The sequence below is a fragment of the Helianthus annuus genome, chromosome 8, assembly GCF_002127325.2.
Source record: "Helianthus annuus cultivar XRQ/B chromosome 8, HanXRQr2.0-SUNRISE, whole genome shotgun sequence".
In the NCBI taxonomy this organism is placed as follows: domain Eukaryota; kingdom Viridiplantae; phylum Streptophyta; class Magnoliopsida; order Asterales; family Asteraceae; genus Helianthus; species Helianthus annuus.
The window spans coordinates 68,366,080-68,383,956 of record NC_035440.2 but is presented as its reverse complement, the minus strand read 5'-3'; the positions used below and the strand labels follow the sequence as shown (position 1 = coordinate 68,383,956).

The 17,877-nt window shown below is 41.5% G+C and overlaps 1 non-coding gene across 1 annotated transcript; it reads right to left on the bottom strand.

Moving 5' to 3' along the window:
• Positions 1 to 7,134: 7,134 nt before the first annotated feature.
• On the bottom strand, positions 7,135 to 7,240 carry LOC118481546. The gene has a single exon (XR_004865755.1). It is a non-coding gene; the product is annotated as a small nucleolar RNA R71 (small nucleolar RNA).
• Positions 7,241 to 17,877: the final 10,637 nt, after the last annotated feature.

Genomic DNA, 17,877 nt, shown 5'->3' with positions numbered 1-17,877 from the left:
CTTACGGATCACGTATAAGGAAGCTTGAAGCAAGCGGAAGTTGAAGGACCTCGTTTCTTTGCTTTTATCCACGCCATTTTCGACTAGATTCTTCCCTAGCCCCGAGCTAGAGGTATAATGTTTAAAACTCACTCTCGATCGTATCTAAAGTGGTTAATATGATTTTTAACGGTTAAAAGTCGGAATCATGCGTTTTGAATCTTTAAAGGCTACTAAAACTCGAATATTGTTGGTTAAAAGCTCATAACATGTGTAAAAGTCGTAGTATTCGAATATGTTGATTATCAAGGCCCGATCTACGTTGTGGTGGCTCTTATCATCGTTTAACCCGACTTTGTTAAGATCACGAATCTTGACATACGCTTGTTTCTATCGGTACAAGGGTTAAAAGGTGAAACTCCACCACACGAGAAACATGAACTTGTGTAAAAGTATTTTGACTTGTAAAATAGTATTTAAAACGAGCCGATCTACGTATGTACAAGTGGTATATTCGTAGAACCAAGTGTCGAGAAAATCATGTTTATAAAAGTTGGATGACATGTTAACAAATATGATTTTTACAAACTACAAGTGTATAAACACTTGTGAAACGAAAGATCCGACAAAATAACAATTTTTACAAAAGATGTCGGGAAGTTGTTAAGAATGTTTTGTTCCAAAAACGGGGTTTTTACAAGACTAAACTATTTTATACATAGATCCACTAAATATAAGGTGATCTACACTATGACTTTCGGAAAAACTACAAGTTCATGTAATAATGCGATTTTACATACTAGTCTACAAGTTTGATGTATTGAAACTGGTTTGAAGTATCGGAAATTGATCGGTTGATTTAAAGAAATTGTTGAAGTGATTTTGTAAAAGAAAATGATACGCTTGAAAGCGTGGCCACCTCCAGTTACAGGGGAAACTCTGGCGAAATTTTTCTAAAATCTAAAACTTAGAATTATTTACAAGTGTTAGACTATTTTTGATATATTTTCAAATATATTTCGCCATGACTTTATTTATTAAATAATCGGAGGTGGGATTTTTCACAAAACTAAACGTGATAAATATTTATTCGATAGATATATTTTTCACCACACTGTTTATGATTATTTTGTGAAAATATATAAATATTATTTTTAGAGTAAAAATAATATTTACAAACTTTGACGAACCCAAAATAATGCAAACGCTTACACGACAAACATATAAGTTACAACGGTAATTACTATTACTACTAAATCGCTAAAACGTAACTTACGCTTTATACGGAAATATTCATAAACGCGCATTTTGTCAACGTATTATTTTGGACTTACGCTTTATACGGAAATATTCATAAACGCGCATTTTGTCAACGTATTATTTTGGAAGGCATTAAGTGATGAGAAAATATATTATTTTTGAGAAAAATAATTATATTTTGGAATGAGAAGTAAAATATATTAAGTGAGACTTAATATTATAAACGCGCATGTATTAATTCCCCCATCCTTGGGAAGGAGATTAACTACCAAATATATACAAGGAACAGTTGTCTAACTGTTTCCCGAAAAATTAAACTATAAAGCTAAAGCACGGCCATCCGTCTAATAGAATTAGCACATGTAGGTCGTTGCACAACTTTCGGATATTTGGAGTGCTTGATTTAGCGACGCACTGACTGTGAGTTCATGTCCCCCTTTTCTCTTAACTCTTTTCAGTTTTATAAACTGCGGGGGTGAAATACATGTTACTATGATTATGAAATACTTGATACATGGTATGGTTAGCGTAAGGAGGGTTATTACTTAGATCATGTGAGTGGGTAGGCGGGAACTGGAGGCCATTAATCCTCATGGTAGGACCGAGGGACGTAAGCGGTAGATCTATCTGGGTGTAGCGAGCCCAACTCCAGGCCCAGCATAACGGACCTTGGGGTGACTTTGTGCCCGACGCAAAATCCGCTAGGTTTGAGTCTTCCTACTTGCACTTCACATATATCAATGGCCTTGCAAACCATTGGTGATCTCTTTTTCCTTATTTGCTACATACCAGGTTTTGATAAAGATAAAGGTTTATATACTCACTTTCGCATGAACTCGCTCAACATTATTGTTGATTTTTCAACTTACATGTATTTCAGGAAACTAGCGATCTGGCGCGGTATGGCTTGTTTTCCGCTGCATTAGGCTCAAGGTCATCCGGGGTTCGGGGAATGTGACTCTTACCTGGACAAGTCACAGTCCTTGAATTCGTGTTTATGTTTGAATTTGTAATGTTTAGACAAGTTTACGGTTGTTGGGTGTTAACCCGTTAAGACAATGTTTTGGTATTTTAATGGATGATCTTGCATATTTTAATTCATATAGCTTGTTATGATTAAGCTATGGTATTAAGAAGTCACACCAAATTAACCACGCTTCCGCAAAGCCAGGGTGTGATACCCATTGCCAAGGATCGACGACTTGTTTGATCAATTGCAAGGGGCTAGCTATTTCTCAAAGATCGACTTAGGTCGGGCTACCATTAGTTGAAGGTCAGAGATGAAGACGTACACAAAACAGCATTTAGGACTCGTTACGGTCATTACGAGTTCCTAGTGATGCCTTTTGGGCTCACAAATGCACCGGCTGCGTTCATGGATCTCATGAATCGCGTCTGTAAGCCGTACTTGGACAAATTTGTCATTGTTTTCATCGACGACATTCTTATCTATTCAAGGAATAAAGCCGACCATGAGAAACACCTACGATGTATTCTCGAATTACTGCATCGCGGGAAACTCTATGCCAAATTCTCTAAATGTGAATTCTGGCTACGAGAAGTCCAATTTCTTGGACATGTCGTAAGTGAAAGTGGTATCCAGGTGGATCCCGCTAAGGTAGAGGCGGTCATGAATTGGCAAGAGCCAAAGACGCCCTCAGAGATCCGTAGTTTCCTGGGATTGGCAGGATACTACCGGAGATTCATTGAGAATTTCTCAAGGATTGCTGCGCCCTTAACTTCTCTAACCAAGAAGAAGGAAAAGTTTATTTGGGGCCCTAAGCAGCAAGAATCCTTTGATATTTTGAAACAAAGGCTGAGCAACGCTCCTGTGTTGACGCTACCGGAAGGTACCGAAGAGTTCGTAGTTTACTGCGACGCGTCACACACAGGCATGGGGTGTGTGCTCATGCAGAAAGGCAAAGTGATTGCCTATGCTTCACGACAGTTAAAGGTGCACGAAAAGAATTACACCACCCATGACTTGGAACTGGGTGCCGTTGTATTCGCACTAAAACTGTGGAGGCATTATTTATATGGAATCAAGTTTGTGATCTTTTCAGATCACAAAAGCCTTCAACATATGTTCAACCAGAAGGAACTAAACATGAGGCAACGCCGTTGGATAGAGACCTTGAATGATTATGATTGTGAGATCAGGTACCATCCCGGCAAGGAGAATGTAGTCGCTGATGCCCTGAGCCGGAAAGAAAGGATGAAACCCATCCGAATTAATGCTAGGAGGATGGAAGTAAAGAATAACTTGATCGAAAGGATATTAGCTGCACAGCGAGAGGCTGTGTTGGAAGCTAATTATCCTAAGGAAAAATTAGGAATAACTGAGGAGCAGTTGACTCTCCACAAGGATGGACTTTTGAGATTGAATGGGCGGATATGGGTTCCTATTTATGGAGGACTACGAGATGTTATCCTCCAGGAAGCCCATAGCTCCAAATATTCTGTCCACCCTGGAGCAGATAAAATGTATCAGGATTTAAAGGCAAATTATTGGTGGATAGGCTTGAAAAAGTCTGTAGCCGCTTATGTAGCCAAATGCTTGACTTGTGCGCAAGTCAAGGCTGAGCATCAAAAGCCATCTGGCTTGCTACAACAACCTGAACTTCCTGAATGGAAATGGGAGTGTGTAACTATGGATTTTATCACCAAGTTACCAAAAACGAGCAAAGGAAACGACACAATATGGGTTATAGTCGACCGACTGACTAAGTCAGCTCATTTCCTACCCATCAAGCAGACTTATAGCTCCGATACCTTGGCCCAGTTATATGTTGATAAGATTGTCGCCCTACATGGCATACCTGTGTCTATTATCTCTGATCGAGATACGAGATACACGTCTCACTTCTGGAAGAGTTTTCAACAATCTTTGGGCACACGTTTGAACTTTAGTACGGCTTACCATCCCCAGACAGACGGTCAGAGTGAGCGTACTATTCAAACGTTAGAAGACATGCTGTGAGCATGTGCTATCGATTTAGGTGGTAGTTGGGATAAGAACTTACCCCTAATCGAATTCTCCTACAACAATAACTACCATACCAGCATAAAGGCTGCGCCTTTCGAGGCATTATACGGTAGGAAGTGTAGATCGCCTGTTTGTTGGGCGGAAGTGGGAGAGGTCCAATTATCAGGACCAGAGATAGTTTTCGAGACAACGGACAAGATTGTCCAGATCCGGGAACGTCTCAAAGCTGCCCGTGATAGGCAGAAAAGTTACGCTGATCCGAAGCGTAAGGATTTTCACTTTGAGGTAGGTGAAAAAGTGTTACTAAAGGTATCACCCTGGAAAGGGGTGATGCGTTTCGGTAAGAAGGGTAAACTGAGCCCGCGATACATAGGACCTTTTGAGGTTATTGACGGGTGGTCCTTTGGACAACCCTTAAGCACGTTAAAAGATGAAATAATCTTCCATTTAACCGTGTAATTATCTTGAATTAGATAACTACGACGCTTATGTTTCAGGTACGATTTAGGAGCTAAAAGATGGATCAAAGGCAGTTTTGGAGGCTTTGGTGGAGAATGGGTCGAGAGGAGAACAAAAGAAAGAACAAAGAAGTTAGAGTAGCTGAGTACCGTAAATTACGGTTCTACCGTAATTTACGGTAGACCTGATTTCCATTTTTTCACCACCGTAACACAGACTGTTGGAGCCGTAACAGATTGATGTCCACCGTAAATTACGGTGGAGCCGTAATTTACGGTGGAGCCTGCGAGAAAAAAATGTAACTGCCATCATATAATCGGTTTTTGAGTGTCTTTTGGGATTATCTCATGATTGGACGGTTCTTGGACACCTGGGGGACGAATTTTGGCTTGTGGCTTGTTTTGTGAACAATTTCAATCATTCGGTTTGTGCTTTTGATTCGTATGAACAATAGTTTGATGTTGATGATGATTCACCGAGCCATGTCCGGCTAAACTCTTCGGTGATCATCCTAGGTGAATGTTTCTGAAACTTTTGTGTGTTTAATTTCTGCATTTCTAGAATGATATCTTACGTTGCTTGAATGTCATGGTGTATGTTTGATTGTTTGTAGTTTGTTAATCAATATTGCAATTTCTAGTCTTAATCGTACGTTCTTGGTGCCGTTGGCAACCGAGATATCACGGGAAGGGTTATGGTTGGTTATTGGTTAATAGGTCATCGGGAAACAACCTCGCGTTATCTAATCCGAGTACTTTGTTCCCTTTTATCACTTCAATCACATATACACGAGTTATGTCTATGTAACTCTTTCTAGTGAAATTACACACAACTGTTAAAAGAAACTGAAACCTAGGGTGATCATTGTTCTCTCCTAATTGTTTACAACCAACTTTGATTTGAATTAGTTCTTAATTTAGTTTTCTAAAACAACAATCCACAATCTTGAATTTTAATTTTCTGCAATTTAGTTTAATATTAGTTTAAATACAAAGTTATACAATCGACACATTTTCCACATACTCCCTGAGTTCGATACCCTTTTACCACTAACTACAGTTGTTTGGGGATTAAATTTGCGTGACCCACGACATCACGTCAAATTTTGGCGCCGTTGCCGGGGAGTAGTGCGCAACGTGTGTTAGTTTAATAGTTTTGTTTGTTATTTTCGGGTTTACGTTGGTTGTGTTTAGTGTGCAGGTACTTCAGGTGTATGCATACTAGAGGCTCTCACAGGTCATCACCGCTATCGTTTGATCCGGAAATTGAAAGAACGCTAAGACAAAACCGAGTTTTAGTGCGAGAAAACAAAATCATTGGTTCACCCACTTCACCCATCACACCGAGAAACATCATGGCTGATTCTCAGATTCCACCTACAACCAGTCAATCGTCCTCATCCTTTATACCTACTTCCACCCAACCATCACCAAACACTACATTACCTAATACCACTGCAGAATTTACACCATCCAACTCCACCCAACCAATCACCACTCAAACTGAGCCTACCATCACCTACGATCCATCCACCACAATCCCACCATTATCTCACTTCTTTCCCCCAACTACGGGTCAATCATCATCCACCTTCACAATTGCACCCAATTCAACTATCGTGCATACTACTTCATCTTTTAGACCACAACAACAACAGTCGGGCTTTCAGTATTCGACCATCCCATTTGGGCAGACCTCGGGAATTCAAGGAGATGGTTATGATGAGGGATTTGAAGATTATGAGGGTTATGAAGATGATGGGTACGGTTATGGAGGTTATGGTGATCAAGGGGAGTTTGGGTATTTGCAAAGTCAATCTCAAGGAATGGCAAGCGTTGGTGGAATGCCACAACAACAAATTATACCACAACACATTCGGCCAAGACCACAAGGGCCACCAATCCAACAACCCATTCCATTGCAATAAGTTAGGCCACAACATGTACACCCACAATTTCAAAGGCCGAATCAATACCCACCGATGCCCCAACAACCAATTGCACCACAAGGGCCTATACCAAGACCAATGGGTCCTATTCGTCCAAGGGGTCGATTGGGTGTTCCAAGAAGGCATCTTAGGGAACAAGCAAGGGGAATAGAGGCACATTTCAGGCCAATCACTACTCAAAACCCTTCACCGGTGGTTATCCCTCACAACAACCAAGGGAGAACTTTTGAAGTAAGAACAAACTCGTTGCAAAGTTTACCGAAGTACAAAGGGTTAGCAACGGAGGAGCCGTATTTCCATCTAGAGGCCTATGACTCAATTTGCAACACTTTTGGGAGTCAAGGTTTTTCGGCCGATGAAGTCAAGTTGGTCTTATTTCAGTTTTCTTTGGAGGATAAGGCAAAGAAGTGGTTCTACACTTTGCCTTCGGCATCAATATATACATGGGGGGAGATGCAACAAACCTTTTTGGATGAATTCTACACCGCCCAAAAGACCAATGATGCGCGGAAGGGATTGAGAAGCTTTCAACAACAACACGGTGAGATGTTCCATGAGGCGTTTGAGCGTTTTAACATGATGATTAAAAACTGCCCTCATCATGGAATTGAGTTATGGGAGTTGATGAACGCCTTTCATGAGGGGTTGAGTGCCGAAGACGCACGTGATCTAATGTCTATCACCGGAGGGACGTTTGGAACGAACTATGAGAATGAAGATTGGGAGTTTTTGGAAAGCATGGCAACTACATCAAAAAGGAAGGCCCAAGCTTCAAGAAGAGCCCGACCAACTACTAACCGACCACAAGTGCACGCCATAGATAATGGTAATGTTCAAACCACTAACCAAATATATAATGTTTGTGCTTTGTGTAATGAAATAGGTCATGCGGCTGAAAACTGCCAAGGGATGTTGGAAGGGCAGTACGAGGAAGTCCATGCGGTTCAAGGTCAAGGTCAAGGAGGAGGTGGTAGGAACTACAACAACATGAATTCTAATACCTACCACCCCGGATTGAGGAATCACCCGAACTTTAGATATGGGAACCCGTCAAATCAAGCGAACCCAAATTTTCAAGGTAGCCAAGGTAATTTTGGTTCACGGCCATCTTACAATAACCAAGGTGGGTACCGAGGCGGGAATAACCAAGGGTATCAAAAACAATATCAAACGGGTCAAGAACAAGGGGGGCTTTCGGGTGGAAACGAGGTGATGGAGATGCTAAAGAGCATGCAAATGGAGATGCAAAAACGGAACCAACTAGACGAAGTGCGAATGCAAAAAAGATGAGGTTCGTGATAAAAGCATCCAATCACTAACAACCCAAATGGGTCAATTAGCAACCGATGTGGCGGAATTAAAGAAAGGTAAGGGTCAACTTCCAAGCGACACTAAGGTAAACCCTTCACATGGTTCGTCACGAGGTAACGTTAATATTAACCATGTTAGTGTTCTAAGAAGTGGGAAAGAGTTTTAAGGCCAATTTGTCACCCGAATTTGTCGAGGGGGTGGTTGAGGACATCACGGGAATGGAAAGTGATGATGAACTTTCACCGGTTAAACCAAAAGAACCAATTATTAAAAAACCGGGTTTGGGTGAAAGTGAAAAGAATGAAAAAGTTGAGGGTGAACCGAGTCAAGTTCCATTTCCATCGGCCCTACTTGACCCGGGAAAGAAAAATTTTATTGTGTCAAGAGGTCCTCAAAAGGAGGAGATGTGGGATATGTTCAAACAAGTTAAAATAAATCTCCCACTCCTTGATGCAATAAAACAAGTCCCCGCTTATGCAAAATTCTTAAAAGAATTATGTACACAAAAAAGGCAAAACAAGAAAAAAGTGCCTAAGCGGGTGGATTTAACCGGGCAAGTGAGTGCGGTGTTGAATGGGGAGCTTCCTCCTAAGCTCCAAGATCCGGGCACGCCATTGATTAATGTGCAAGTGGGTAATTTTCAAATGGCTAAGGCGTTGCTAGATCTCGGAGCCGGAGTTAGCATTTTACCGGGGGGCTTATACGACCAATATGACTTTGGTCCATTAGCAAGGGTGGAGACGACGGTTGTTTTGGCCGATTTGTCTCATAAGTTGCCTCGGGGTATGGTTCAAAATGTTATTGTAAAAATTGATGAGTTTTATTACCCGGTGGACTTCTTAGTGTTGGATTACTCATCGGCGGACCCTAAACAACAACAAAACATAATTTTGGGTCGGCCATTTTTAAGCACCGCACATGCTATTATCGATTGTAGATTTGGTACAGTGGACATAGCATTTGGAAACAGAAAAATGCGTTTGAATGTTTTTACTAACAATTCTAATGCTAACGGTGTTGATGAGTGTTTCATGGCAGACATAGTAGATGGATGCAACCCGCATGAGTATGAGGAGGATGGTTTGGATATTTGCCTGTGTGACTTTTCTGAATAGGTACATGCTTATGCACTACGGGTTGAAGAGGAAGCACAAGATGCTATGGCAATGAAAGAAGGTAGACCACCGTGGACCCATCAATTCGAGGGTCTACCGATCGAATCGATTCGGGTACAAAACCATCGTTGGAGGAACCACCAAAGTTAGAGCTCAAGGACTTGCCTGGCCACTTGAAGTATGTATTTTTAGGGGATAATGACACTTTACCGGTCATTATTGCCTCTAATTTGGAATTGGCACAAGAGCAAGCATTGATGGAGGTGTTAAAAGCGAACAAGGGTGCTATTGGATGGACGATTGCCGACCTCAAAGGAATTAGTCCATCCATCGTCATGCATAAAATTATCACAACCGAAGATGCCAAACCGACACGAGAAGCTCAAAGGCGGTTGAACCCGAACCTAAGGGAGGTAGTAAAAAAAGAGGTAATTAAATGGTTGGATGCGGGAATCATATATCCGATTTCGGATAGTGCTTGGGTGAGTCCCACCCAAGTTGTGCCTAAGAAGGCCGGCATTCAAGTAGTCAAGGATGAAAGTGGTGAACAAATTGCCACCCGACCGGTTACCGGGTGGCGGGTGTGTATTGACTACCGGAAATTGAATGCCGCCACTTCTAAGGACCATTTCCCGCTACCTTTTATTGACCAAATTATTGAAAAATTGTCGGGTCAAAAATATTATTGCTTCTTAGATGGGTATTCGGGTTATAATCAAATTGCCATACACCCGGATGACCAACACAAGACCACCTTCACATGTCCATATGGCACCTTTGCCTTTAGGCGAATGCCATTTGGTTTGTGTAATGCTCCGGCAACTTTTCAACGATGTATGATGAGTATTTTCTCGGACATGGTTGGAGAGTCGCTCGAAGTATTCATGGATGACTTCTCCATTTTTGGCACTACTTTTGATGCTTGTCTCAACGAATTGCAAAAGGTTTTGAAAAGGTGCGTTGAGAAAAATTTAGTGCTAAGTTGGGAGAAAAGTCATTTCATGGTGCAAGAGGGCATTGTGTTGGGACATGTGATTTCGGAAAGAGGGATGGAGGTGGATAAGGCAAAGATACGGGTAATATCATCTTTGCCACCTCCTAAAAATGTTAAGGGTGTAAGGTCATTCTTGGGACACGTGGGTTTTTATCGACGTTTCATTAAGGGATTTAGTGTTATCACCAAACCCTTATGCAATTTGTTATTAAAAGATGTCCCGTTTGATTTTACTAACGAGTGTATGCAAGCTTTCACTGTTTTGAAGGAACACTTGGTCAAGGCGCCTATCTTGCAACCACCCGATTGGTCAAAGCCGTTCGAGATAATGTGTGATGCAAGCGATACCACTATTGGTGCAGTTTTGGGCCAACGGGTTGACAAGAAGCCGGTGGTTATTTACTATGCAAGCAAAACTTTATCCGAAGCGCAACTTAACTACACCACAACCGAGAAGGAATTACTAGCGGTGGTGTATGCTTTGGATAAATTTCGCTCGTATATTTGGGGAAGCAAGGTAGTGGTTTATTCGGATCATAGTGCGGTTCGGTATTTAATGGAGAAAAAGGATGCGAAGCCGCGTTTGATTCGGTGGGTCTTATTGTTACAAGAGTTTGATCTAGAGATCCGAGACAAGAAGGGAAGCGAGAATGTAGTTGCGGATCATTTGTCTCGGATTCCGGTGGAAGGGACCGACGATGTAAGTGAAATCAATGAAAGTTTCCCCGATGAGCAACTCTTAGCCGTTTCCACTTTCGTTGCACCGTGGTACGCTCATTATGTCAACTATTTAGCCACGGGTGCCATTCCAACTCATTGGACCAAAAAGCGTCGACAACAATTCATGGTCCAAGTGAGGCAATACATTTGGGATGAGCCGGATCTTTTCAAGATCGGACCGGATCAAGTCATACGGAGGTGTGTGCCCGAGACGGAAGTGTTAGAAATCTTAACTCATGCTCATTCGTCCGCTTGCGGGGGTCATTTTAGTGGGCATAAAACCGGCTATCGGGTACTTTCTTGTGGGTTTTATTGGCCCACTATCTTTAAGGATGCAATTGAGTTCGCCCGAAATTGTGTAAATTGCCAAAAGATGGGTAGCATATCAAAGAGGGATGAGATGCCACTACAACCAATCTTGGTTGTAGAGATATTTGATGTATGGGGAATAGATTTTATGGGTCCGTTTCCGAATTCGAATGGCTTCCTTTATATTCTTGTGGCGGTGGATTATGTCTCGAAGTGGATTGAGGCTATTGCAACACGAACAAACGACCGTTCGGTTGTTTGTAAATTTGTTCAATCCAACATCTTCTCTCGCTTTGGAATTCCGCGGGTTATTATAAGCGATGGTGGTTCACATTTCAAGAACTTTAACTTCGGAAAATTATTGAAGAGGTATAGCGTGAACCACCGAGTCGCCACCCCTTACCATCCGCAAACGAGTGGACAAGTCGAAGTGTCCAACCGCCAAATCAAGGAGATCCTCATGAAGACGGTAAGAACGGATAGAAAGGATTGGTCAAGCAAGTTGGATAATGCTTTGTGGGCGTACCGTACGGCCTACAAGACTCCGATTGGCACAACACCTTACCGGATGGTGTATGGTAAGGGTTGTCACTTGCCAATGGAATTGGCGCATCGGGCGCATTGGGCGATCAAGACAGTCAACGCGGATTACGACGAGGCGGGTAAGTTGAGGAAGTTGCAATTGAGCGAGATAGAAGAGATTCGAGATGAGGCGTACGAATGTGCATCGGCTTACGAGGATAAATTAAAGAAAGTACATGATGCGAAGTTGCGCAAGAAAACGTTCGAAGTGGGGCAGAAAGTTTGGTTGTACAACTCTCGATTGAAAATGTTCGCGGGCAAACTTAAAAGCAAATGGATGGGTCCGTATGTTATTCGAAGAGTGGGGCGATTTGGTGATGTGGACATCCAAGATGAGCAAACGTTGAAACAACAAACGGTGAACGGTCACCGCTTGAAGCCGTACTTGGAAGGAAATGACATCAACAACTTGGAGCTTGACAAAGCGGGCTACATCTTGCGCCCGGTCGAGGAGGAACAACCATGAGAGACCCAGGTTTGGTGGTAGTGTACATAGTAGTTTTGTTTTGTCTTGTTTTGTATATTTGCACAATTGCCATAGTTCCTCGAAGTCCGTGTTCGAAACAAGTGTGGGGATGTTCGGGTCGCGAATTGCTCTTACATTGTGTTGAGGACAACACGGGATTTTTGAGGGGGTAGGGTAATTTTTACAAGTTTTTGAAAAAATTAAAAAACATAAAAAAAATCGAAAAACTTAAAAAATCTAAAAAATTTGTCACATAGAACCTCAATTTTTAGCGAAACAAAGATGCCCAGCGTGTACCGTAATTTACGGTACAGCCGTAAATTACGGTGGCCATTATCATTTTTTGAGACTTTTATGGTACAATCCTACTGAGTTACGGCAAGGAATTAGAAATTCAGTGTTTACCGTAAATTACGGTAATACCGTAATTTACGGTGGACATTGAAAATTGTTGGGATTTACGGTGCAAGTCTACTGTGTTACGGTGCAAGAAGTGACATTCAGGTCTCACCGTAATTTACGGTGAGACCGTAAATTACGGTACGCAGATAATTCAGGTCCGTCGTTTGGGGTCCGCGTGTATATAAAAAAAAATATATATAATAAAATCTAATAAACAAACCCTGGTCACGTGAATTATACCCCATCCACTCATTCTCTTTCACTTTCCATCACCATCTTCCTTCTCTCAAGACCCACAACTTCCATAGTTCTTCCACCTTCCATCTCTCATAAAACCTTCAATTCTTGTCCAAATCAAGTGGAATCTTGGTCTAAATTGACTAATTTTTCACAAGCTTTGTGATTGTGAGGAGAGATTTCAGAGAAAACGCAATTGGGGGGTCGAAATTTGAAACCCTAGTTTGAGATAATTTGGGGGTTTTGGGATTTTTGGTTTCACAAGCACTCTTCCATCTTGAAACAAGGTATGAACACTTACTTTGCTATATTATGGTGATACATTGTGAAGAACAAGGTGATTTAGGTTATGTGTTCTTGCCCACTTGCTTATTGTTAAGATATGATTATGAAAGTGATTATTGAACATGGTTGATGGTTGTAGATGTAGGATTTGTGGTTAAAGTAGTGAACTTTTGGGATGCTCTACATTGTAGAGACACCATGCCCAATTTTTTGAAAAATTCTTGATATATTTTTGGTTCACTAACATCTACAACCATGATAACAAGCAAGTGTGGGGAGGATTTTGAAAATAAGGTTTAATTTGGTGTTTGTTTTTGTTGTTTGCCTCATGTGTGTAGGAAATGGCAAGGACCAAGGAAAAAGCGGGTTCAAGTTCATCTTCATCAAAAGGCAAGGGCAAGCAAAAGGAGCAACCATCAAAGAAGAGGCAATATATGGGTAGGGTTAGTGAAAGCGAAAGTGAAGGCGAAGAAGAAGAGATGGAGTTAGACCCAAGTGATAAACCGGTGTGGAACTCGGGGTCTTTGGACGACCAACCTGAGATTTGGCAGCCAACCCTTTATAATGACTGCATGAACAAGTTAAAAAACAAAGCAGCCGCATTCATTTGTGAAAAAGAGGTTGACGAACCCCAGTTTGGCCAGTTCGGGGTGTTTGCTAAGTTTCGTGCTTTGGGTTGGGAAGGAGCGCTCAAGTGTTTTGACAAAGATAAGAGCAATCTGTTTATGACTGAGATTCAGGAGTGGATGTCAACACTTAAATGTCACAACTTCAACAAGCCATCACAAATGAAGTTGATCGGGATGGTACATGGGGTGCCAGTTGAGATGTCATTCGACACGTTGAAGAAGCTGGGAAAGTATGACAGTCTCCCGGCTAAGGAGTACATGATTCCCACGCTTGATGATTTATTGCTCAAACCAGAGAAGCACGTGAGATGGAACGACATGTTAGCGGATTTGTTTTTGCCCGGTAGGTACAGTGGTGTGTTATACCGGAAGAATTTGAAGATAGAAGCCAAACTGTTGCATACAATCTGCCTGCTTAATGTCATTCCAAGAAGAGGCGATAAAGAACAGGTGAGGTTTCCAGAGATACCTGTTCTGTATTCATTGATGCATGGATCCCCACGCTTTCCAATACGCTACCTGATTATGCACCATTTGTGGGTATGCCGGAACAAATACGGAAGAGACATCGTCCCGTACTGTCGCATCATAACGGGTTTGATGAAACAGCAGAAGGCACTCACATCCGAAGACCGAGGTTTAACGAAAAGGCACCAGCCTTTTACTTTGGATAGGTTGGGAAACGTTTGGACGTATACTCAGTCTGAACGTTATCACAAATTGAAATCGGAGGGTCAACGGTGGAGGGCACTGAAATTGGGTGCAAGGGAGTTGTTACCGGGAGAGCCGGATGAGCCGGAAAGCGATGAAGAGTTGGTTCCTAGTGGGGACGAGGACTATGCGGACGAGCCACAGGGTGGTGCAAATGTTGGTTTTGGGGTTTTTGGTGGTGGTCATGGTGGTACGTTCTACGACTACGCGCAGCAACCGTATGAGCCGGGGTGGGCTTATAGTGGTTCAATGCAAGAGGTGATCGAGAACCAACGCCCTCCGGCGTCCATTTTTGATACTTGGTCGGGGCCGGAGAGGACGTTGTACGATCAAAACACAAGGAATAGTGCAAGCATAGAGCGGTCGATAAAACATAGCTTCGATCGCAATGAGTCATGGAACCGTACCCACGCATACTCTCGAGAGGTGGATGCTAATAACAGATATCATGATGATCAAATGAGGCGGATGCATGCGGATTGGCATGCCGGAAGGCCGGTTGTTGAAGATCCACAACATGTGGACTATGCTTCATTGCCACCTTATGATGGTAGCATTTCTTATCCGACTCCACCACTCCACCATTCTCAGTGGCTTGACCCAAGGCGACAGGAGGGACCGCAACAACAAGAGGGGAGTAGCAGCGGCGCATTCGGATTTGGAGAGTGGAATGATATGATGTCATCCATCTTTGGACCTCCGGGACCGTGCTACTATTGATCAGGTGGTATTCTCTCTTGTGTATAGTTTGTATATATTTGTTGGTTTATGTTGATTATGGTTGGGAGGATGGGTGGTGATTAATCATGTGGTTGATTGTTGGGTTGGTGTTTGTTGGTGGTGTCGTGTTATATAAAAAAAAAGAAAAAAAATATAAAATGAAAAAAATACAAAAAGAAATTTGGGGTTTGAGAAAAGAAGCTTTTGTGGATGTTGATTGGGTTAGTGATCAAAGCCTCCCAAAGCCATACATTGGGGTCAATGTATCCCAAGTGTGGGGATGGGGGGAATTTTTTTGAAGATTTTTGAAAAATTTTAAGCCAAGCAAAATAATGTGAAATCTTGACGCCCTAATTTAACCCCAAGTTGATGCACCGGCAACCCTTGACACTTTTTTCATTCTTGGTGAGAGTTGTAGCCACACGTGTACATAAATAACCTTTGATGAGAGTGGCTACGGGTGGGGGTGCGTTAGAACTTGTGCTTGAATGCGATTTGAATCCTTAGTTAAACATGAATGTAGAAAGGATAAGGGCATTAGGTAGCCTCGTCGTTGGTGTGAGCTGTCACACCCCGACCGCGTATAACATGCAACCGCGGCGAAAAACGTCGGGGAGTGTTGTGAACAAAATTAAATTGTTTCATAACCATGGCAAACAAGTTGTATTTTATTTATAAACAAAGGTGTTACATTGTCTTGGAAAGAGAGTACGGAAATCAAAACATAATTAAGCTAGTTCAAACTTCATTTTTAGGCTCTAAGGCACAGGTCCGCCCTAGAATCATGATCATCGTCCTATGGAATAGCTCCTGAAAACACATGTGAAAGTAGGTACGTCAGCATAAAGATGCCTGTGAGATACATAGTTTTTTTTTGTGAAAATGGGGTTCATGACTTGAGCTTAAAGAAATGTTTAATAACAGTCAGTCATGAACCTTGTAATTTGTCTTGCTTTGTAAACCATTCGAAAAACGATAACATCAAAAGATATGTATAGATAAGTGCAAGGTTAAACGAATAACCAAGTAAAATGAGTTGAATAAGATAAGTTGTTTGTGAAATTAATGTCTTGTGAAGAATATGTTATTTATGTAAAATGTAATGTGTCTAAACTGAAATGACTTAGATAACGCCACGATATGTAATATTATACAAACATTTTATATATAGGAAGTACCAGCGGCGTATCCACCATGTTTGTATCATATTACATACGCCCCGTTAGTTGAATCATTTACCCAAACCAATCCACCATGTAAATTGTTCATGTGTAAACCAAATGTCAAGTGTTATTGTAATCCATGTCAAGTGTTTATGTTCAAATGTAAATCACCAAATGTATATGTCAATGTCGACGTGTTTATGTTCAATGTAAATCATGTAATGTGTAATCCCAAGATGTATCATGTATGGTAAGCGAAATGTATCAACTTAAACCATATGCACAAAACAAGTCGTTGAAGTAAAACGTGGTTTAAATCAGCGTTATGTTCTGCGGGAAATGCATGCTCTATTGATATTAACATTTATGTGGTATTGTAAACTATGCATACATCCAAGCCTTGAGACTGCGGCGATAAACCCTTAAACAAATTAAAGGTTTATCTAAGTTATGTATATCGAATTCGATCATTCCTTCCAGTCCTATCAAACCCAGGACTTCAGGAATGGGAGTTGTCAATTCCTATGGTACCACTACCTACTAACGAACGGCGTGATCAATGTTAATGAATGTATTGTCCCATGTTAAACAAACCAAATGTCATAACAAAATGAAGGCATGTGATGTAAACAATGTGCTAAGTATGCTAAGTAAACATACGAAGCAGAAATGTTCATCTAAATCAATGTGTCCATATGCTGAGTAAACATATGCAACAGAAATGTTTATGTAAATCAATGTGTCCATATGCTGAGTAAACATATGCAACAGAAATGTTCATGTAAATCAATGTGTCCATATGCTGAGTAAACATATGCAACAGAAATGTAATGTAAATCAAATGTACTAAGTACGCACACAATGGGCATACGTAGCATAAAATGTAATGAAATCATGTACTATAATGTACTAATGAGCATAGCAGATATACGATGTGAAAACATGGAAAGCATGAAAGTAGCAGATAGGCACATGTGTTTCACCCCAAAACAGTTTGGAAAACAGTAAAAGATGGGGTTCTATGTACTCACCTGAGATTGCTTTGAGTTCCTTGTATAATAACCAGATAATGCTAAAGATCACGGAATATCAACGGCACCTAATAGGTAGCTTATGTTAATATACCGGACCAAATCGGAAGATCGGATAGTACGCGGGTTCGTAAACCAAACGAGTATGGAGACTCGTGTAATATGGTTCAACAAAGCCTACATACTAAAATGAAACTTAACCTAAGTGCTTACGGTCCAGCACGACCCGTTTAGGTAGCTTATGCCACCTTAAGCGTCGTTCGCGTAGAACGCGTCTGGAACGCCTAACATCGTGAACACAAGGTATAACCTCGGAAGGTTATAGCTATGGTCACCTAATGTGTTTGGTCAGGTCCTAATGACCGACAAAATGGGTCGGGTTCGAAAGCATAAGCGATGGTTTAGATCGCTTACCTTACGACCCTATATAAGCACTAAACTAAAAGTGACGAGCTAAGCATGTTAGAACATGCTTAACTAAGTTTGAAAACAGGTTTGACATCAAAACAAACGGCTTTGATGCTCACGAGTAGTTTGGTTACAAAATATGCAAGAATGCACATTTTGGCC